Source organism: Ambystoma mexicanum, unplaced genomic scaffold, assembly GCF_040938575.1.
Source record: "Ambystoma mexicanum isolate Mex_15411 unplaced genomic scaffold, UKY_AmexF1_1 Mex_scaf20, whole genome shotgun sequence".
Classification (NCBI taxonomy): Eukaryota; Metazoa; Chordata; class Amphibia; order Caudata; family Ambystomatidae; genus Ambystoma; species Ambystoma mexicanum.
The window spans coordinates 2794601-2813518 of NW_027182434.1; the positions used below are offsets into that span (position 1 = coordinate 2794601).

The window sequence follows — 18918 nt, forward strand, 5'->3', positions numbered from 1 at the left end:
GGGAGGTCTCCCCAGGACGCGTCACAGCTCAACGCAAGAGCTCCTGGGTTTCGAAGGCTCTTGCAGCAAGCCTTCACAAAGCAGCAGGGAGCGCCGTTCCAGATGGGAAACTTGAGACTGGATGTCCAGAAAAGCAAGACGTCAGAAGCGAAACCTTTTTCCTGCAGGGTGTGGCATACCATCCGCTTGCTCATTGCGACAGAGGTGGCACTAATGAAGGAAGAGGTCAACGTTACGTTCTTCTTTAAAATGCAAGGCCAGGAAAAGTGGCAGCGGTGGGATTTGAACCCACGCCTCCGAAGAGACTGGAGCCTTAATCCAGCGCCTTAGACCGCTCGGCCACGCTACCTCCCTGCTAGTCGCCGAAAGCGGAACTTGACCCGTTGCCCGGCCCGCTTTAGTGCTTTGCCTTTTCTCCTTGGAAAGTCTGGAGACAGGCAGTGGAAGGGCAGGCAAACTGTCAGGTGCGCAGAGGAGGGGAGACCATGAGGCAAGGTGGGAGATGGGGGCAAGAAGTGAGAAAAAAACTAATCGCAAGCTAGGGCAGGATTCGGAAAGTGAAGCCGAAAAGGGGCTTAGCATGCAGCCCAGGGGTTTCTTTGACTGTCCTAAGCCCACAGGGACTTTGCCGTCCTCAGCTCATGAGACTTGAGATGGGTAGCTTGATTTGCTGAGGAAATGCGGGATGACAGATTCAACTCTGGAGTCAAACATAGCCCGGAACTATCGCCTTAAACTGAGTTTTAAGCCTGGTGCCGATAAAAAGAAAGAAATTAGCCTTAGATCGGGCAAGCCGTTTGACGGGGGAAAATGAGACCCCCTAGGCCAGCTAGGTGGTCGCTGGATGCTGTGCAGACATCAGCAGCTGTTCATTTCATGCCCTCACGTCTCCTCGTTAGTATAGTGGTCAGTATCCCCGCCTGTCACGCGGGAGACCGGGGTTCAATTCCCCGACGGGGAGGTTAAACCTTTTCTGGATTTTTTTTAGTTCTTGACAAATATTCTTGAAGATTAGGCTGAGTCAAGTAGGGAATGGGTGCCAAGAACTGACTCTTTAAGAAAAAAGCACCGGCAACGCTAGTCATCGTACAATATTTGTGCACAATTGCTTACATTAGGCGGCCGGTCCACTTTATTGAGTCCCCCTCAGCACCATTTAGTGCTCCTGTTGTCTGCGAAGTCCAAATTGTAACCCTGAATCAGTTCCTCTTCTGACCCTTTGTATCATGTTACATGACGAGTAATGATCACCTGTTAGCTTTATCCCTAATTATAACTCTCACTCTTTCCCTGCATCTAACCCTAGCTCTAATCCCATCATTAACCTCGGTCCGGGCACACGCGTGAACCCTTACTCTCATCTCAGCCTCTCCTGGTGATACATCACACCTGGGATCGTTTGCTCCCTGTGGGCTGTGGGAAATTTGCTACCAGCACGCCCTGGAAGTGGGGCTCATTCCGCTGCAACGGGAGGTCTCCCCAGGACGCGTCACAGCTCAACGCAAGAGCTCCTGGGTTTCGAAGGCTCTTGCAGCAAGCCTTCACAAAGCAGCAGGGAGCGCCGTTCCAGATGGGAAACTTGAGACTGGATGTCCAGAAAAGCAAGACGTCAGAAGCGAAACCTTTTTCCTGCAGGGTGTGGCATACCATCCGCTTGCTCATTGCGACAGAGGTGGCACTAATGAAGGAAGAGGTCAACGTTACGTTCTTCTTTAAAATGCAAGGCCAGGAAAGGTGGCAGCGGTGGGATTTGAACCCACGCCTCCGAAGAGACTGGAGCCTTAATCCAGCGCCTTAGACCGCTCGGCCACGCTACCTCCCTGCTAGTCGCCGAAAGCGGAACTTGACCCGTTGCCCGGCCCGCTTTAGTGCTTTGCCTTTTCTCCTTGGAAAGTCTGGAGACAGGCAGTGGAAGGGCAGGCAAACTGTCAGGTGCGCAGAGGAGGGGAGACCATGAGGCAAGGTGGGAGATGGGGGCAAGAAGTGAGAAAAAAACTAATCGCAAGCTAGGGCAGGATTCGGAAAGTGAAGCCGAAAAGGGGCTTAGCATGCAGCCCAGGGGTTTCTTTGACTGTCCTAAGCCCACAGGGACTTTGCCGTCCTCAGCTCATGAGACTTGAGATGGGTAGCTTGATTTGCTGAGGAAATGCGGGATGACAGATTCAACTCTGGAGTCAAACATAGCCCGGAACTATCGCCTTAAACTGAGTTTTAAGCCTGGTGCCGATAAAAAGAAAGAAATTAGCCTTAGATCGGGCAAGCCGTTTGACGGGGGAAAATGAGACCCCCTAGGCCAGCTAGGTGGTCGCTGGATGCTGTGCAGACATCAGCAGCTGTTCATTTCATGCCCTCACGTCTCCTCGTTAGTATAGTGGTCAGTATCCCCGCCTAATTCCCCGACGGGGAGGTTAAACCTTTTCTGGATTTTTTTTAGTTCTTGACAAATATTCTTGAAGATTAGGCTGAGTCAAGTAGGGAATGGGTGCCAAGAACTGACTCTTTAAGAAAAAAGCACCGGCAACGCTAGTCATCGTACAATATTTGTGCACAATTGCTTACATTAGGCGGCCGGTCCACTTTATTGAGTCCCCCTCAGCACCATTTAGTGCTCCTGTTGTCTGCGAAGTCCAAATTGTAACCCTGAATCAGTTCCTCTTCTGACCCTTTGTATCATGTTACATGACGAGTAATGATCACCTGTTAGCTTTATCCCTAATTATAACTCTCACTCTTTCCCTGCATCTAACCCTAGCTCTAATCCCATCATTAACCTCGGTCCGGGCACACGCGTGAACCCTTACTCTCATCTCAGCCTCTCCTGGTGATACATCACACCTGGGATCGTTTGCTCCCTGTGGGCTGTGGGAAATTTGCTACCAGCACGCCCTGGAAGTGGGGCTCATTCCGCTGCAACGGGAGGTCTTCCCAGGACGCGTCACAGCTCAACGCAAGAGCTCCTGGGTTTCGAAGGCTCTTGCAGCAAGCCTTCACAAAGCAGCAGGGAGCGCCGTTCCAGATGGGAAACTTGAGACTGGATGTCCAGAAAAGCAAGACGTCAGAAGCGAAACCTTTTTCCTGCAGGGTGTGGCATACCATCCGCTTGCTCATTGCGACAGAGGTGGCACTAATGAAGGAAGAGGTCAACGTTACGTTCTTCTTTAAAATGCAAGGCCAGGAAAAGTGGCAGCGGTGGGATTTGAACCCACGCCTCCGAAGAGACTGGAGCCTTAATCCAGCGCCTTAGACCGCTCGGCCACGCTACCTCCCTGCTAGTCGCCGAAAGCGGAACTTGACCCGTTGCCCGGCCCGCTTTAGTGCTTTGCCTTTTCTCCTTGGAAAGTCTGGAGACAGGCAGTGGAAGGGCAGGCAAACTGTCAGGTGCGCAGAGGAGGGGAGACCATGAGGCAAGGTGGGAGATGGGGGCAAGAAGTGAGAAAAAAACTAATCGCAAGCTAGGGCAGGATTCGGAAAGTGAAGCCGAAAAGGGGCTTAGCATGCAGCCCAGGGGTTTCTTTGACTGTCCTAAGCCCACAGGGACTTTGCCGTCCTCAGCTCATGAGACTTGAGATGGGTAGCTTGATTTGCTGAGGAAATGCGGGATGACAGATTCAACTCTGGAGTCAAACATAGCCCGGAACTATCGCCTTAAACTGAGTTTTAAGCCTGGTGCCGATAAAAAGAAAGAAATTAGCCTTAGATCGGGCAAGCCGTTTGACGGGGGAAAATGAGACCCCCTAGGCCAGCTAGGTGGTCGCTGGATGCTGTGCAGACATCAGCAGCTGTTCATTTCATGCCCTCACGTCTCCTCGTTAGTATAGTGGTCAGTATCCCCGCCTGTCACGCGGGAGACCGGGGTTCAATTCGGGTTCAATTCCCCGACGGGGAGGTTAAACCTTTTCTGGATTTTTTTTAGTTCTTGACAAATATTCTTGAAGATTAGGCTGAGTCAAGTAGGGAATGGGTGCCAAGAACTGACTCTTTAAGAAAAAAGCACCAGCAACGCTAGTCATCGTACAATATTTGTGCACAATTGCTTACATTAGGCGGCCGGTCCACTTTATTGAGTCCCCCTCAGCACCATTTAGTGCTCCTGTTGTCTGCGAAGTCCAAATTGTAACCCTGAATCAGTTCCTCTTCTGACCCTTTGTATCATGTTACATGACGAGTAATGATCACCTGTTAGCTTTATCCCTAATTATAACTCTCACTCTTTCCCTGCATCTAACCCTAGCTCTAATCCCATCATTAACCTCGGTCCGGGCACACGCGTGAACCCTTACTCTCATCTCAGCCTCTCCTGGTGATACATCACACCTGGGATCGTTTGCTCCCTGTGGGCTGTGGGAAATTTGCTACCAGCACACCCTGGAAGTGGGGCTCATTCCGCTGCAACGGGAGGTCTTCCCAGGACGCGTCACAGCTCAACGCAAGAGCTCCTGGGTTTCGAAGGCTCTTGCAGCAAGCCTTCACAAAGCAGCAGGGAGCGCCGTTCCAGATGGGAAACTTGAGACTGGATGTCCAGAAAAGCAAGACGTCAGAAGCGAAACCTTTTTCCTGCAGGGTGTGGCATACCATCCGCTTGCTCATTGCGACAGAGGTGGCACTAATGAAGGAAGAGGTCAACGTTACGTTCTTCTTTAAAATGCAAGGCCAGGAAAAGTGGCAGCGGTGGGATTTGAACCCACGCCTCCGAAGAGACTGGAGCCTTAATCCAGCGCCTTAGACCGCTCGGCCACGCTACCTCCCTGCTAGTCGCCGAAAGCGGAACTTGACCCGTTGCCCGGCCCGCTTTAGTGCTTTGCCTTTTCTCCTTGGAAAGTCTGGAGACAGGCAGTGGAAGGGCAGGCAAACTGTCAGGTGCGCAGAGGAGGGGAGACCATGAGGCAAGGTGGGAGATGGGGGCAAGAAGTGAGAAAAAAACTAATCGCAAGCTAGGGCAGGATTCGGAAAGTGAAGCCGAAAAGGGGCTTAGCATGCAGCCCAGGGGTTTCTTTGACTGTCCTAAGCCCACAGGGACTTTGCCGTCCTCAGCTCATGAGACTTGAGATGGGTAGCTTGATTTGCTGAGGAAATGCGGGATGACAGATTCAACTCTGGAGTCAAACATAGCCCGGAACTATCGCCTTAAACTGAGTTTTAAGCCTGGTGCCGATAAAAAGAAAGAAATTAGCCTTAGATCGGGCAAGCCGTTTGACGGGGGAAAATGAGACCCCCTAGGCCAGCTAGGTGGTCGCTGGATGCTGTGCAGACATCAGCAGCTGTTCATTTCATGCCCTCACGTCTCCTCGTTAGTATAGTGGTCAGTATCCCCGCCTGTCACGCGGGAGACCGGGGTTCAATTCCCCGACGGGGAGGTTAAACCTTTTCTGGATTTTTTTTAGTTCTTGACAAATATTCTTGAAGATTAGGCTGAGTCAAGTAGGGAATGGGTGCCAAGAACTGACTCTTTAAGAAAAAAGCACCGGCAACGCTAGTCATCGTACAATATTTGTGCACAATTGCTTACATTAGGCGGCCGGTCCACTTTATTGAGTCCCCCTCAGCACCATTTAGTGCTCCTGTTGTCTGCGAAGTCCAAATTGTAACCCTGAATCAGTTCCTCTTCTGACCCTTTGTATCATGTTACATGACGAGTAATGATCACCTGTTAGCTTTATCCCTAATTATAACTCTCACTCTTTCCCTGCATCTAACCCTAGCTCTAATCCCATCATTAACCTCGGTCCGGGCACACGCGTGAACCCTTACTCTCATCTCAGCCTCTCCTGGTGATACATCACACCTGGGATCGTTTGCTCCCTGTGGGCTGTGGGAAATTTGCTACCAGCACGCCCTGGAAGTGGGGCTCATTCCGCTGCAACGGGAGGTCTTCCCAGGACGCGTCACAGCTCAACGCAAGAGCTCCTGGGTTTCGAAGGCTCTTGCAGCAAGCCTTCACAAAGCAGCAGGGAGCGCCGTTCCAGATGGGAAACTTGAGACTGGATGTCCAGAAAAGCAAGACGTCAGAAGCGAAACCTTTTTCCTGCAGGGTGTGGCATACCATCCTCTTGCTCATTGCGACAGAGGTGGCACTAATGAAGGAAGAGGTCAACGTTACGTTCTTCTTTAAAATGCAAGGCCAGGAAAAGTGGCAGCGGTGGGATTTGAACCCACGCCTCCGAAGAGACTGGAGCCTTAATCCAGCGCCTTAGACCGCTCGGCCACGCTACCTCCCTGCTAGTCGCCGAAAGCGGAACTTGACCCGTTGCCCGGCCCGCTTTAGTGCTTTGCCTTTTCTCCTTGGAAAGTCTGGAGACAGGCAGTGGAAGGGCAGGCAAACTGTCAGGTGCGCAGAGGAGGGGAGACCATGAGGCAAGGTGGGAGATGGGGGCAAGAAGTGAGAAAAAAACTAATCGCAAGCTAGGGCAGGATTCGGAAAGTGAAGCCGAAAAGGGGCTTAGCATGCAGCCCAGGGGTTTCTTTGACTGTCCTAAGCCCACAGGGACTTTGCCGTCCTCAGCTCATGAGACTTGAGATGGGTAGCTTGATTTGCTGAGGAAATGCGGGATGACAGATTCAACTCTGGAGTCAAACATAGCCCGGAACTATCGCCTTAAACTGAGTTTTAAGCCTGGTGCCGATAAAAAGAAAGAAATTAGCCTTAGATCGGGCAAGCCGTTTGACGGGGGAAAATGAGACCCCCTAGGCCAGCTAGGTGGTCGCTGGATGCTGTGCAGACATCAGCAGCTGTTCATTTCATGCCCTCACGTCTCCTCGTTAGTATAGTGGTCAGTATCCCCGCCTGTCACGCGGGAGACCGGGGTTCAATTCCCCGACGGGGAGGTTAAACCTTTTCTGGATTTTTTTTAGTTCTTGACAAATATTCTTGAAGATTAGGCTGAGTCAAGTAGGGAATGGGTGCCAAGAACTGACTCTTTAAGAAAAAAGCACCGGCAACGCTAGTCATCGTACAATATTTGTGCACAATTGCTTACATTAGGCGGCCGGTCCACTTTATTGAGTCCCCCTCAGCACCATTTAGTGCTCCTGTTGTCTGCGAAGTCCAAATTGTAACCCTGAATCAGTTCCTCTTCTGACCCTTTGTATCATGTTACATGACGAGTAATGATCACCTGTTAGCTTTATCCCTAATTATAACTCTCACTCTTTCCCTGCATCTAACCCTAGCTCTAATCCCATCATTAACCTCGGTCCGGGCACACGCGTGAACCCTTACTCTCATCTCAGCCTCTCCTGGTGATACATCACACCTGGGATCGTTTGCTCCCTGTGGGCTGTGGGAAATTTGCTACCAGCACGCCCTGGAAGTGGGGCTCATTCCGCTGCAACGGGAGGTCTTCCCAGGACGCGTCACAGCTCAACGCAAGAGCTCCTGGGTTTCGAAGGCTCTTGCAGCAAGCCTTCACAAAGCAGCAGGGAGCGCCGTTCCAGATGGGAAACTTGAGACTGGATGTCCAGAAAAGCAAGACGTCAGAAGCGAAACCTTTTTCCTGCAGGGTGTGGCATACCATCCGCTTGCTCATTGCGACAGAGGTGGCACTAATGAAGGAAGAGGTCAACGTTACGTTCTTCTTTAAAATGCAAGGCCAGGAAAAGTGGCAGCGGTGGGATTTGAACCCACGCCTCCGAAGAGACTGGAGCCTTAATCCAGCGCCTTAGACCGCTCGGCCACGCTACCTCCCTGCTAGTCGCCGAAAGCGGAACTTGACCCGTTGCCCGGCCCGCTTTAGTGCTTTGCCTTTTCTCCTTGGAAAGTCTGGAGACAGGCAGTGGAAGGGCAGGCAAACTGTCAGGTGCGCAGAGGAGGGGAGACCATGAGGCAAGGTGGGAGATGGGGGCAAGAAGTGAGAAAAAAACTAATCGCAAGCTAGGGCAGGATTCGGAAAGTGAAGCCGAAAAGGGGCTTAGCATGCAGCCCAGGGGTTTCTTTGACTGTCCTAAGCCCACAGGGACTTTGCCGTCCTCAGCTCATGAGACTTGAGATGGGTAGCTTGATTTGCTGAGGAAATGCGGGATGACAGATTCAACTCTGGAGTCAAACATAGCCCGGAACTATCGCCTTAAACTGAGTTTTAAGCCTGGTGCCGATAAAAAGAAAGAAATTAGCCTTAGATCGGGCAAGCCGTTTGACGGGGGAAAATGAGACCCCCTAGGCCAGCTAGGTGGTCGCTGGATGCTGTGCAGACATCAGCAGCTGTTCATTTCATGCCCTCACGTCTCCTCGTTAGTATAGTGGTCAGTATCCCCGCCTGTCACGCGGGAGACCGGGGTTCAATTCCCCGACGGGGAGGTTAAACCTTTTCTGGATTTTTTTTAGTTCTTGACAAATATTCTTGAAGATTAGGCTGAGTCAAGTAGGGAATGGGTGCCAAGAACTGACTCTTTAAGAAAAAAGCACCGGCAACGCTAGTCATCGTACAATATTTGTGCACAATTGCTTACATTAGGCGGCCGGTCCACTTTATTGAGTCCCCCTCAGCACCATTTAGTGCTCCTGTTGTCTGCGAAGTCCAAATTGTAACCCTGAATCAGTTCCTCTTCTGACCCTTTGTATCATGTTACATGACGAGTAATGATCACCTGTTAGCTTTATCCCTAATTATAACTCTCACTCTTTCCCTGCATCTAACCCTAGCTCTAATCCCATCATTAACCTCGGTCCGGGCACACGCGTGAACCCTTACTCTCATCTCAGCCTCTCCTGGTGATACATCACACCTGGGATCGTTTGCTCCCTGTGGGCTGTGGGAAATTTGCTACCAGCACGCCCTGGAAGTGGGGCTCATTCCGCTGCAACGGGAGGTCTTCCCAGGACGCGTCACAGCTCAACGCAAGAGCTCCTGGGTTTCGAAGGCTCTTGCAGCAAGCCTTCACAAAGCAGCAGGGAGCGCCGTTCCAGATGGGAAACTTGAGACTGGATGTCCAGAAAAGCAAGACGTCAGAAGCGAAACCTTTTTCCTGCAGGGTGTGGCATACCATCCGCTTGCTCATTGCGACAGAGGTGGCACTAATGAAGGAAGAGGTCAACGTTACGTTCTTCTTTAAAATGCAAGGCCAGGAAAAGTGGCAGCGGTGGGATTTGAACCCACGCCTCCGAAGAGACTGGAGCCTTAATCCAGCGCCTTAGACCGCTCGGCCACGCTACCTCCCTGCTAGTCGCCGAAAGCGGAACTTGACCCGTTGCCCGGCCCGCTTTAGTGCTTTGCCTTTTCTCCTTGGAAAGTCTGGAGACAGGCAGTGGAAGGGCAGGCAAACTGTCAGGTGCGCAGAGGAGGGGAGACCATGAGGCAAGGTGGGAGATGGGGGCAAGAAGTGAGAAAAAAACTAATCGCAAGCTAGGGCAGGATTCGGAAAGTGAAGCCGAAAAGGGGCTTAGCATGCAGCCCAGGGGTTTCTTTGACTGTCCTAAGCCCACAGGGACTTTGCCGTCCTCAGCTCATGAGACTTGAGATGGGTAGCTTGATTTGCTGAGGAAATGCGGGATGACAGATTCAACTCTGGAGTCAAACATAGCCCGGAACTATCGCCTTAAACTGAGTTTTAAGCCTGGTGCCGATAAAAAGAAAGAAATTAGCCTTAGATCGGGCAAGCCGTTTGACGGGGGAAAATGAGACCCCCTAGGCCAGCTAGGTGGTCGCTGGATGCTGTGCAGACATCAGCAGCTGTTCATTTCATGCCCTCACGTCTCCTCGTTAGTATAGTGGTCAGTATCCCCGCCTGTCACGCGGGAGACCGGGGTTCAATTCCCCGACGGGGAGGTTAAACCTTTTCTGGATTTTTTTTAGTTCTTGACAAATATTCTTGAAGATTAGGCTGAGTCAAGTAGGGAATGGGTGCCAAGAACTGACTCTTTAAGAAAAAAGCACCGGCAACGCTAGTCATCGTACAATATTTGTGCACAATTGCTTACATTAGGCGGCCGGTCCACTTTATTGAGTCCCCCTCAGCACCATTTAGTGCTCCTGTTGTCTGCGAAGTCCAAATTGTAACCCTGAATCAGTTCCTCTTCTGACCCTTTGTATCATGTTACATGACGAGTAATGATCACCTGTTAGCTTTATCCCTAATTATAACTCTCACTCTTTCCCTGCATCTAACCCTAGCTCTAATCCCATCATTAACCTCGGTCCGGGCACACGCGTGAACCCTTACTCTCATCTCAGCCTCTCCTGGTGATACATCACACCTGGGATCGTTTGCTCCCTGTGGGCTGTGGGAAATTTGCTACCAGCACGCCCTGGAAGTGGGGCTCATTCCGCTGCAACGGGAGGTCTCCCCAGGACGCGTCACAGCTCAACGCAAGAGCTCCTGGGTTTCGAAGGCTCTTGCAGCAAGCCTTCACAAAGCAGCAGGGAGCGCCGTTCCAGATGGGAAACTTGAGACTGGATGTCCAGAAAAGCAAGACGTCAGAAGCGAAACCTTTTTCCTGCAGGGTGTGGCATACCATCCGCTTGCTCATTGCGACAGAGGTGGCACTAATGAAGGAAGAGGTCAACGTTACGTTCTTCTTTAAAATGCAAGGCCAGGAAAAGTGGCAGCGGTGGGATTTGAACCCACGCCTCCGAAGAGACTGGAGCCTTAATCCAGCGCCTTAGACCGCTCGGCCACGCTACCTCCCTGCTAGTCGCCGAAAGCGGAACTTGACCCGTTGCCCGGCCCGCTTTAGTGCTTTGCCTTTTCTCCTTGGAAAGTCTGGAGACAGGCAGTGGAAGGGCAGGCAAACTGTCAGGTGCGCAGAGGAGGGGAGACCATGAGGCAAGGTGGGAGATGGGGGCAAGAAGTGAGAAAAAAACTAATCGCAAGCTAGGGCAGGATTCGGAAAGTGAAGCCGAAAAGGGGCTTAGCATGCAGCCCAGGGGTTTCTTTGACTGTCCTAAGCCCACAGGGACTTTGCCGTCCTCAGCTCATGAGACTTGAGATGGGTAGCTTGATTTGCTGAGGAAATGCGGGATGACAGATTCAACTCTGGAGTCAAACATAGCCCGGAACTATCGCCTTAAACTGAGTTTTAAGCCTGGTGCCGATAAAAAGAAAGAAATTAGCCTTAGATCGGGCAAGCCGTTTGACGGGGGAAAATGAGACCCCCCTAGGCCAGCTAGGTGGTCGCTGGATGCTGTGCAGACATCAGCAGCTGTTCATTTCATGCCCTCACGTCTCCTCGTTAGTATAGTGGTCAGTATCCCCGCCTGTCACGCGGGAGACCGGGGTTCAATTCCCCGACGGGGAGGTTAAACCTTTTCTGGATTTTTTTTAGTTCTTGACAAATATTCTTGAAGATTAGGCTGAGTCAAGTAGGGAATGGGTGCCAAGAACTGACTCTTTAAGAAAAAAGCACCGGCAACGCTAGTCATCGTACAATATTTGTGCACAATTGCTTACATTAGGCGGCCGGTCCACTTTATTGAGTCCCCCTCAGCACCATTTAGTGCTCCTGTTGTCTGCGAAGTCCAAATTGTAACCCTGAATCAGTTCCTCTTCTGACCCTTTGTATCATGTTACATGACGAGTAATGATCACCTGTTAGCTTTATCCCTAATTATAACTCTCACTCTTTCCCTGCATCTAACCCTAGCTCTAATCCCATCATTAACCTCGGTCCGGGCACACGCGTGAACCCTTACTCTCATCTCAGCCTCTCCTGGTGATACATCACACCTGGGATCGTTTGCTCCCTGTGGGCTGTGGGAAATTTGCTACCAGCACGCCCTGGAAGTGGGGCTCATTCCGCTGCAACGGGAGGTCTTCCCAGGACGCGTCACAGCTCAACGCAAGAGCTCCTGGGTTTCGAAGGCTCTTGCAGCAAGCCTTCACAAAGCAGCAGGGAGCGCCGTTCCAGATGGGAAACTTGAGACTGGATGTCCAGAAAAGCAAGACGTCAGAAGCGAAACCTTTTTCCTGCAGGGTGTGGCATACCATCCGCTTGCTCATTGCGACAGAGGTGGCACTAATGAAGGAAGAGGTCAACGTTACGTTCTTCTTTAAAATGCAAGGCCAGGAAAGGTGGCAGCGGTGGGATTTGAACCCACGCCTCCGAAGAGACTGGAGCCTTAATCCAGCGCCTTAGACCGCTCGGCCACGCTACCTCCCTGCTAGTCGCCGAAAGCGGAACTTGACCCGTTGCCCGGCCCGCTTTAGTGCTTTGCCTTTTCTCCTTGGAAAGTCTGGAGACAGGCAGTGGAAGGGCAGGCAAACTGTCAGGTGCGCAGAGGAGGGGAGACCATGAGGCAAGGTGGGAGATGGGGGCAAGAAGTGAGAAAAAAACTAATCGCAAGCTAGGGCAGGATTCGGAAAGTGAAGCCGAAAAGGGGCTTAGCATGCAGCCCAGGGGTTTCTTTGACTGTCCTAAGCCCACAGGGACTTTGCCGTCCTCAGCTCATGAGACTTGAGATGGGTAGCTTGATTTGCTGAGGAAATGCGGGATGACAGATTCAACTCTGGAGTCAAACATAGCCCGGAACTATCGCCTTAAACTGAGTTTTAAGCCTGGTGCCGATAAAAAGAAAGAAATTAGCCTTAGATCGGGCAAGCCGTTTGACGGGGGAAAATGAGACCCCCTAGGCCAGCTAGGTGGTCGCTGGATGCTGTGCAGACATCAGCAGCTGTTCATTTCATGCCCTCACGTCTCCTCGTTAGTATAGTGGTCAGTATCCCCGCCTGTCACGCGGGAGACCGGGGTTCAATTCCCCGACGGGGAGGTTAAACCTTTTCTGGATTTTTTTTAGTTCTTGACAAATATTCTTGAAGATTAGGCTGAGTCAAGTAGGGAATGGGTGCCAAGAACTGACTCTTTAAGAAAAAAGCACCGGCAACGCTAGTCATCGTACAATATTTGTGCACAATTGCTTACATTAGGCGGCCGGTCCACTTTATTGAGTCCCCCTCAGCACCATTTAGTGCTCCTGTTGTCTGCGAAGTCCAAATTGTAACCCTGAATCAGTTCCTCTTCTGACCCTTTGTATCATGTTACATGACGAGTAATGATCACCTGTTAGCTTTATCCCTAATTATAACTCTCACTCTTTCCCTGCATCTAACCCTAGCTCTAATCCCATCATTAACCTCGGTCCGGGCACACGCGTGAACCCTTACTCTCATCTCAGCCTCTCCTGGTGATACATCACACCTGGGATCGTTTGCTCCCTGTGGGCTGTGGGAAATTTGCTACCAGCACGCCCTGGAAGTGGGGCTCATTCCGCTGCAACGGGAGGTCTTCCCAGGACGCGTCACAGCTCAACGCAAGAGCTCCTGGGTTTCGAAGGCTCTTGCAGCAAGCCTTCACAAAGCAGCAGGGAGCGCCGTTCCAGATGGGAAACTTGAGACTGGATGTCCAGAAAAGCAAGACGTCAGAAGCGAAACCTTTTTCCTGCAGGGTGTGGCATACCATCCGCTTGCTCATTGCGACAGAGGTGGCACTAATGAAGGAAGAGGTCAACGTTACGTTCTTCTTTGAAATGCAAGGCCAGGAAAAGTGGCAGCGGTGGGATTTGAACCCACGCCTCTGAAGAGACTGGAGCCTTAATCCAGCGCCTTAGACCGCTCGGCCACGCTACCTCCCTGCTAGTCGCCGAAAGCGGAACTTGACCCGTTGCCCGGCCCGCTTTAGTGCTTTGCCTTTTCTCCTTGGAAAGTCTGGAGACAGGCAGTGGAAGGGCAGGCAAACTGTCAGGTGCGCAGAGGAGGGGAGACCATGAGGCAAGGTGGGAGATGGGGGCAAGAAGTGAGAAAAAAACTAATCGCAAGCTAGGGCAGGATTCGGAAAGTGAAGCCGAAAAGGGGCTTAGCATGCAGCCCAGGGGTTTCTTTGACTGTCCTAAGCCCACAGGGACTTTGCCGTCCTCAGCTCATGAGACTTGAGATGGGTAGCTTGATTTGCTGAGGAAATGCGGGATGACAGATTCAACTCTGGAGTCAAACATAGCCCGGAACTATCGCCTTAAACTGAGTTTTAAGCCTGGTGCCGATAAAAAGAAAGAAATTAGCCTTAGATCGGGCAAGCCGTTTGACGGGGGAAAATGAGACCCCCTAGGCCAGCTAGGTGGTCGCTGGATGCTGTGCAGACATCAGCAGCTGTTCATTTCATGCCCTCACGTCTCCTCGTTAGTATAGTGGTCAGTATCCCCGCCTGTCACGCGGGAGACCGGGGTTCAATTCCCCGACGGGGAGGTTAAACCTTTTCTGGATTTTTTTTAGTTCTTGACAAATATTCTTGAAGATTAGGCTGAGTCAAGTAGGGAATGGGTGCCAAGAACTGACTCTTTAAGAAAAAAGCACCGGCAACGCTAGTCATCGTACAATATTTGTGCACAATTGCTTACATTAGGCGGCCGGTCCACTTTATTGAGTCCCCCTCAGCACCATTTAGTGCTCCTGTTGTCTGCGAAGTCCAAATTGTAACCCTGAATCAGTTCCTCTTCTGACCCTTTGTATCATGTTACATGACGAGTAATGATCACCTGTTAGCTTTATCCCTAATTATAACTCTCACTCTTTCCCTGCATCTAACCCTAGCTCTAATCCCATCATTAACCTCGGTCCGGGCACACGCGTGAACCCTTACTCTCATCTCAGCCTCTCCTGGTGATACATCACACCTGGGATCGTTTGCTCCCTGTGGGCTGTGGGAAATTTGCTACCAGCACGCCCTGGAAGTGGGGCTCATTCCGCTGCAACGGGAGGTCTTCCCAGGACGCGTCACAGCTCAACGCAAGAGCTCCTGGGTTTCGAAGGCTCTTGCAGCAAGCCTTCACAAAGCAGCAGGGAGCGCCGTTCCAGATGGGAAACTTGAGACTGGATGTCCAGAAAAGCAAGACGTCAGAAGCGAAACCTTTTTCCTGCAGGGTGTGGCATACCATCCGCTTGCTCATTGCGACAGAGGTGGCACTAATGAAGGAAGAGGTCAACGTTACGTTCTTCTTTAAAATGCAAGGCCAGGAAAAGTGGCAGCGGTGGGATTTGAACCCACGCCTCCGAAGAGACTGGAGCCTTAATCCAGCGCCTTAGACCGCTCGGCCACGCTACCTCCCTGCTAGTCGCCGAAAGCGGAACTTGACCCGTTGCCCGGCCCGCTTTAGTGCTTTGCCTTTTCTCCTTGGAAAGTCTGGAGACAGGCAGTGGAAGGTCAGGCAAACTGTCAGGTGCGCAGAGGAGGGGAGACCATGAGGCAAGGTGGGAGATGGGGGCAAGAAGTGAGAAAAAAACTAATCGCAAGCTAGGGCAGGATTCGGAAAGTGAAGCCGAAAAGGGGCTTAGCATGCAGCCCAGGGGTTTCTTTGACTGTCCTAAGCCCACAGGGACTTTGCCGTCCTCAGCTCATGAGACTTGAGATGGGTAGCTTGATTTGCTGAGGAAATGCGGGATGACAGATTCAACTCTGGAGTCAAACATAGCCCGGAACTATCGCCTTAAACTGAGTTTTAAGCCTGGTGCCGATAAAAAGAAAGAAATTAGCCTTAGATCGGGCAAGCCGTTTGACGGGGGAAAATGAGACCCCCTAGGCCAGCTAGGTGGTCGCTGGATGCTGTGCAGACATCTGCAGCTGTTCATTTCATGCCCTCACGTCTCCTCGTTAGTATAGTGGTCAGTATCCCCGCCTGTCACGCGGGAGACCGGGGTTCAATTCCCCGACGGGGAGGTTAAACCTTTTCTGGATTTTTTTTAGTTCTTGACAAATATTCTTGAAGATTAGGCTGAGTCAAGTAGGGAATGGGTGCCAAGAACTGACTCTTTAAGAAAAAAGCACCGGCAACGCTAGTCATCGTACAATATTTGTGCACAATTGCTTACATTAGGCGGCCGGTCCACTTTATTGAGTCCCCCTCAGCACCATTTAGTGCTCCTGTTGTCTGCGAAGTCCAAATTGTAACCCTGAATCAGTTCCTCTTCTGACCCTTTGTATCATGTTACATGACGAGTAATGATCACCTGTTAGCTTTATCCCTAATTATAACTCTCACTCTTTCCCTGCATCTAACCCTAGCTCTAATCCCATCATTAACCTCGGTCCGGGCACACGCGTGAACCCCTACTCTCATCTCAGCCTCTCCTGGTGATACATCACACCTGGGATCGTTTGCTCCCTGTGGGCTGTGGGAAATTTGCTACCAGCACGCCCTGGAAGTGGGGCTCATTCCGCTGCAACGGGAGGTCTTCCCAGGACGCGTCACAGCTCAACGCAAGAGCTCCTGGGTTTCGAAGGCTCTTGCAGCAAGCCTTCACAAAGCAGCAGGGAGCGCCGTTCCAGATGGGAAACTTGAGACTGGATGTCCAGAAAAGCAAGACGTCAGAAGCGAAACCTTTTTCCTGCAGGGTGTGGCATACCATCCGCTTGCTCATTGCGACAGAGGTGGCACTAATGAAGGAAGAGGTCAACGTTACGTTCTTCTTTAAAATGCAAGGCCAGGAAAAGTGGCAGCGGTGGGATTTGAACCCACGCCTCCGAAGAGACTGGAGCCTTAATCCAGCGCCTTAGACCGCTCGGCCACGCTACCTCCCTGCTAGTCGCCGAAAGCGGAACTTGACCCGTTGCCCGGCCCGCTTTAGTGCTTTGCCTTTTCTCCTTGGAAAGTCTGGAGACAGGCAGTGGAAGGGCAGGCAAACTGTCAGGTGCGCAGAGGAGGGGAGACCATGAGGCAAGGTGGGAGATGGGGGCAAGAAGTGAGAAAAAAACTAATCGCAAGCTAGGGCAGGATTCGGAAAGTGAAGCCGAAAAGGGGCTTAGCATGCAGCCCAGGGGTTTCTTTGACTGTCCTAAGCCCACAGGGACTTTGCCGTCCTCAGCTCATGAGACTTGAGATGGGTAGCTTGATTTGCTGAGGAAATGCGGGATGACAGATTCAACTCTGGAGTCAAACATAGCCCGGAACTATCGCCTTAAACTGAGTTTTAAGCCTGGTGCCGATAAAAAGAAAGAAATTAGCCTTAGATCGGGCAAGCCGTTTGACGGGGGAAAATGAGACCCCCTAGGCCAGCTAGGTGGTCGCTGGATGCTGTGCAGACATCAGCAGCTGTTCATTTCATGCCCTCACGTCTCCTCGTTAGTATAGTGGTCAGTATCCCCGCCTGTCACGCGGGAGACCGGGGTTCAATTCCCCGACGGGGAGGTTAAACCTTTTCTGGATTTTTTTTAGTTCTTGACAAATATTCTTGAAGATTAGGCTGAGTCAAGTAGGGAATGGGTGCCAAGAACTGACTCTTTAAGAAAAAAGCACCGGCAACGCTAGTCATCGTACAATATTTGTGCACAATTGCTTACATTAGGCGGCCGGTCCACTTTATTGAGTCCCCCTCAGCACCATTTAGTGCTCCTGTTGTCTGCGAAGTCCAAATTGTAACCCTGAATCAGTTCCTCTTCTGACCCTTTGTATCATGTTACATGACGAGTAATGATCACCTGTTAGCTTTATCCCTAATTATAACTCTCACTCTTTCCCTGCATCTAACCCTAGCTCTAATCCCATCATTAACCTCGGTCCGGGCACACGCGTGAACCCTTACTCTCATCTCAGCCTCTCCTGGTGATACATCACACCTGGGATCGTTTGCTCCCTGTGGGCTGTGGGAAATTTGCTACCAGCACGCCCTGGAAGTGGGGCTCATTCCGCTGCAACGGGAGGTCTTCCCAGGACGCGTCACAGCTCAACGCAAGAGCTCCTGGGTTTCGAAGGCTCTTGCAGCAAGCCTTCACAAAGCAGCAGGGAGCGCCGTTCCAGATGGGAAACTTGAGACTGGATGTCCAGAAAAGCAAGACGTCAGAAGCGAAACCTTTTTCCTGCAGGGTGTGGCATACCATCCGCTTGCTCATTGCGACAGAGGTGGCACTAATGAAGGAAGAGGTCAACGTTACGTTCTTCTTTGAAATGCAAGGCCAGGAAAAGTGGCAGCGGTGGGATTTGAACCCACGCCTCTGAAGAGACTGGAGCCTTAATCCAGCGCCTTAGACCGCTCGGCCACGCTACCTCCCTGCTAGTCGCCGAAAGCGGAACTTGACCCGTTGCCCGGCCCGCTTTAGTGCTTTGCCTTTTCTCCTTGGAAAGTCTGGAGACAGGCAGTGGAAGGGCAGGCAAACTGTCAGGTGCGCAGAGGAGGGGAGACCATGAGGCAAGGTGGGAGATGGGGGCAAGAAGTGAGAAAAAAACTAATCGCAAGCTAGGGCAGGATTCGGAAAGTGAAGCCGAAAAGGGGCTTAGCATGCAGCCCAGGGGTTTCTTTGACTGTCCTAAGCCCACAGGGACTTTGCCGTCCTCAGCTCATGAGACTTGAGATGGGTAGCTTGATTTGCTGAGGAAATGCGGGATGACAGATTCAACTCTGGAGTCAAACATAGCCCGGAACTATCGCCTTAAACTGAGTTTTAAGCCTGGTGCCGATAAAAAGAAAGAAATTAGCCTTAGATCGGGCAAGCCGTTTGACGGGGGAAAATGAGACCCCCTAGGCCAGCTAGGTGGTCGCTGGATGCTGTGCAGACATCAGCAGCTGTTCATTTCATGCCCTCACGTCTCCTCGTTAGTATAGTGGTCAGTATCCCCGCCTGTCACGCGGGAGACCGGGGTTCAATTCCCCGACGGGGAGGTTAAACCTTTTCTGGATTTTTTTTAGTTCTTGACAAATATTCTTGAAGATTAGGCTGAGTCAAGTAGGGAATGGGTGCCAAGAACTGACTCTTTAAGAAAAAAGCACCGGCAACGCTAGTCATCGTACAATATTTGTGCACAATTGCTTACATTAGGCGGCCGGTCCACTTTATTGAGTCCCCCTCAGCACCATTTAGTGCTCCTGTTGTCTGCGAAGTCCAAATTGTAACCCTGAATCAGTTCCTCTTCTGACCCTTTGTATCATGTTACATGACGAGTAATGATCACCTGTTAGCTTTATCCCTAATTATAACTCTCACTCTTTCCCTGCATCTAACCCTAGCTCTAA

General features: G+C 51.4%; 24 non-coding genes across 24 annotated transcripts; 11 read left to right on the forward strand and 13 right to left on the reverse strand.

Annotated features, from left to right (window-relative positions):
- Positions 1-267: 267 nt before the first annotated feature.
- TRNAL-AAG (transfer RNA leucine (anticodon AAG)) lies at positions 268-349 on the reverse strand. Its single transcript has one exon. It is a non-coding gene; the product is annotated as a tRNA-Leu (tRNA).
- Positions 350-889: 540 nt separating this feature from the next.
- On the forward strand, positions 890-961 carry TRNAD-GUC (transfer RNA aspartic acid (anticodon GUC)). The gene has a single exon. It is a non-coding gene; the product is annotated as a tRNA-Asp (tRNA).
- A 774-nt stretch (positions 962-1735) lies between these two features.
- On the reverse strand, positions 1736-1817 carry TRNAL-AAG (transfer RNA leucine (anticodon AAG)). Its single transcript has one exon. It is a non-coding gene; the product is annotated as a tRNA-Leu (tRNA).
- Positions 1818-3181: 1364 nt separating this feature from the next.
- On the reverse strand, positions 3182-3263 carry TRNAL-AAG (transfer RNA leucine (anticodon AAG)). Its single transcript has one exon. It is a non-coding gene; the product is annotated as a tRNA-Leu (tRNA).
- Positions 3264-4660: 1397 nt separating this feature from the next.
- On the reverse strand, positions 4661-4742 carry TRNAL-AAG (transfer RNA leucine (anticodon AAG)). Its single transcript has one exon. It is a non-coding gene; the product is annotated as a tRNA-Leu (tRNA).
- A 540-nt stretch (positions 4743-5282) lies between these two features.
- TRNAD-GUC (transfer RNA aspartic acid (anticodon GUC)) lies at positions 5283-5354 on the forward strand. Its single transcript has one exon. It is a non-coding gene; the product is annotated as a tRNA-Asp (tRNA).
- A 774-nt stretch (positions 5355-6128) lies between these two features.
- TRNAL-AAG (transfer RNA leucine (anticodon AAG)) lies at positions 6129-6210 on the reverse strand. Its single transcript has one exon. It is a non-coding gene; the product is annotated as a tRNA-Leu (tRNA).
- Positions 6211-6750: 540 nt separating this feature from the next.
- On the forward strand, positions 6751-6822 carry TRNAD-GUC (transfer RNA aspartic acid (anticodon GUC)). The gene has a single exon. It is a non-coding gene; the product is annotated as a tRNA-Asp (tRNA).
- Positions 6823-7596: 774 nt separating this feature from the next.
- On the reverse strand, positions 7597-7678 carry TRNAL-AAG (transfer RNA leucine (anticodon AAG)). Its single transcript has one exon. It is a non-coding gene; the product is annotated as a tRNA-Leu (tRNA).
- A 540-nt stretch (positions 7679-8218) lies between these two features.
- Positions 8219-8290, forward strand: TRNAD-GUC (transfer RNA aspartic acid (anticodon GUC)). The gene has a single exon. It is a non-coding gene; the product is annotated as a tRNA-Asp (tRNA).
- A 774-nt stretch (positions 8291-9064) lies between these two features.
- On the reverse strand, positions 9065-9146 carry TRNAL-AAG (transfer RNA leucine (anticodon AAG)). The gene has a single exon. It is a non-coding gene; the product is annotated as a tRNA-Leu (tRNA).
- A 540-nt stretch (positions 9147-9686) lies between these two features.
- Positions 9687-9758, forward strand: TRNAD-GUC (transfer RNA aspartic acid (anticodon GUC)). The gene has a single exon. It is a non-coding gene; the product is annotated as a tRNA-Asp (tRNA).
- Positions 9759-10532: 774 nt separating this feature from the next.
- TRNAL-AAG (transfer RNA leucine (anticodon AAG)) lies at positions 10533-10614 on the reverse strand. Its single transcript has one exon. It is a non-coding gene; the product is annotated as a tRNA-Leu (tRNA).
- Positions 10615-11155: 541 nt separating this feature from the next.
- Positions 11156-11227, forward strand: TRNAD-GUC (transfer RNA aspartic acid (anticodon GUC)). Its single transcript has one exon. It is a non-coding gene; the product is annotated as a tRNA-Asp (tRNA).
- A 774-nt stretch (positions 11228-12001) lies between these two features.
- Positions 12002-12083, reverse strand: TRNAL-AAG (transfer RNA leucine (anticodon AAG)). Its single transcript has one exon. It is a non-coding gene; the product is annotated as a tRNA-Leu (tRNA).
- Positions 12084-12623: 540 nt separating this feature from the next.
- On the forward strand, positions 12624-12695 carry TRNAD-GUC (transfer RNA aspartic acid (anticodon GUC)). The gene has a single exon. It is a non-coding gene; the product is annotated as a tRNA-Asp (tRNA).
- A 774-nt stretch (positions 12696-13469) lies between these two features.
- Positions 13470-13551, reverse strand: TRNAL-AAG (transfer RNA leucine (anticodon AAG)). Its single transcript has one exon. It is a non-coding gene; the product is annotated as a tRNA-Leu (tRNA).
- A 540-nt stretch (positions 13552-14091) lies between these two features.
- TRNAD-GUC (transfer RNA aspartic acid (anticodon GUC)) lies at positions 14092-14163 on the forward strand. The gene has a single exon. It is a non-coding gene; the product is annotated as a tRNA-Asp (tRNA).
- Positions 14164-14937: 774 nt separating this feature from the next.
- On the reverse strand, positions 14938-15019 carry TRNAL-AAG (transfer RNA leucine (anticodon AAG)). The gene has a single exon. It is a non-coding gene; the product is annotated as a tRNA-Leu (tRNA).
- A 540-nt stretch (positions 15020-15559) lies between these two features.
- On the forward strand, positions 15560-15631 carry TRNAD-GUC (transfer RNA aspartic acid (anticodon GUC)). Its single transcript has one exon. It is a non-coding gene; the product is annotated as a tRNA-Asp (tRNA).
- A 774-nt stretch (positions 15632-16405) lies between these two features.
- TRNAL-AAG (transfer RNA leucine (anticodon AAG)) lies at positions 16406-16487 on the reverse strand. The gene has a single exon. It is a non-coding gene; the product is annotated as a tRNA-Leu (tRNA).
- A 540-nt stretch (positions 16488-17027) lies between these two features.
- Positions 17028-17099, forward strand: TRNAD-GUC (transfer RNA aspartic acid (anticodon GUC)). Its single transcript has one exon. It is a non-coding gene; the product is annotated as a tRNA-Asp (tRNA).
- A 774-nt stretch (positions 17100-17873) lies between these two features.
- On the reverse strand, positions 17874-17955 carry TRNAL-AAG (transfer RNA leucine (anticodon AAG)). Its single transcript has one exon. It is a non-coding gene; the product is annotated as a tRNA-Leu (tRNA).
- A 540-nt stretch (positions 17956-18495) lies between these two features.
- On the forward strand, positions 18496-18567 carry TRNAD-GUC (transfer RNA aspartic acid (anticodon GUC)). The gene has a single exon. It is a non-coding gene; the product is annotated as a tRNA-Asp (tRNA).
- Positions 18568-18918: the final 351 nt, after the last annotated feature.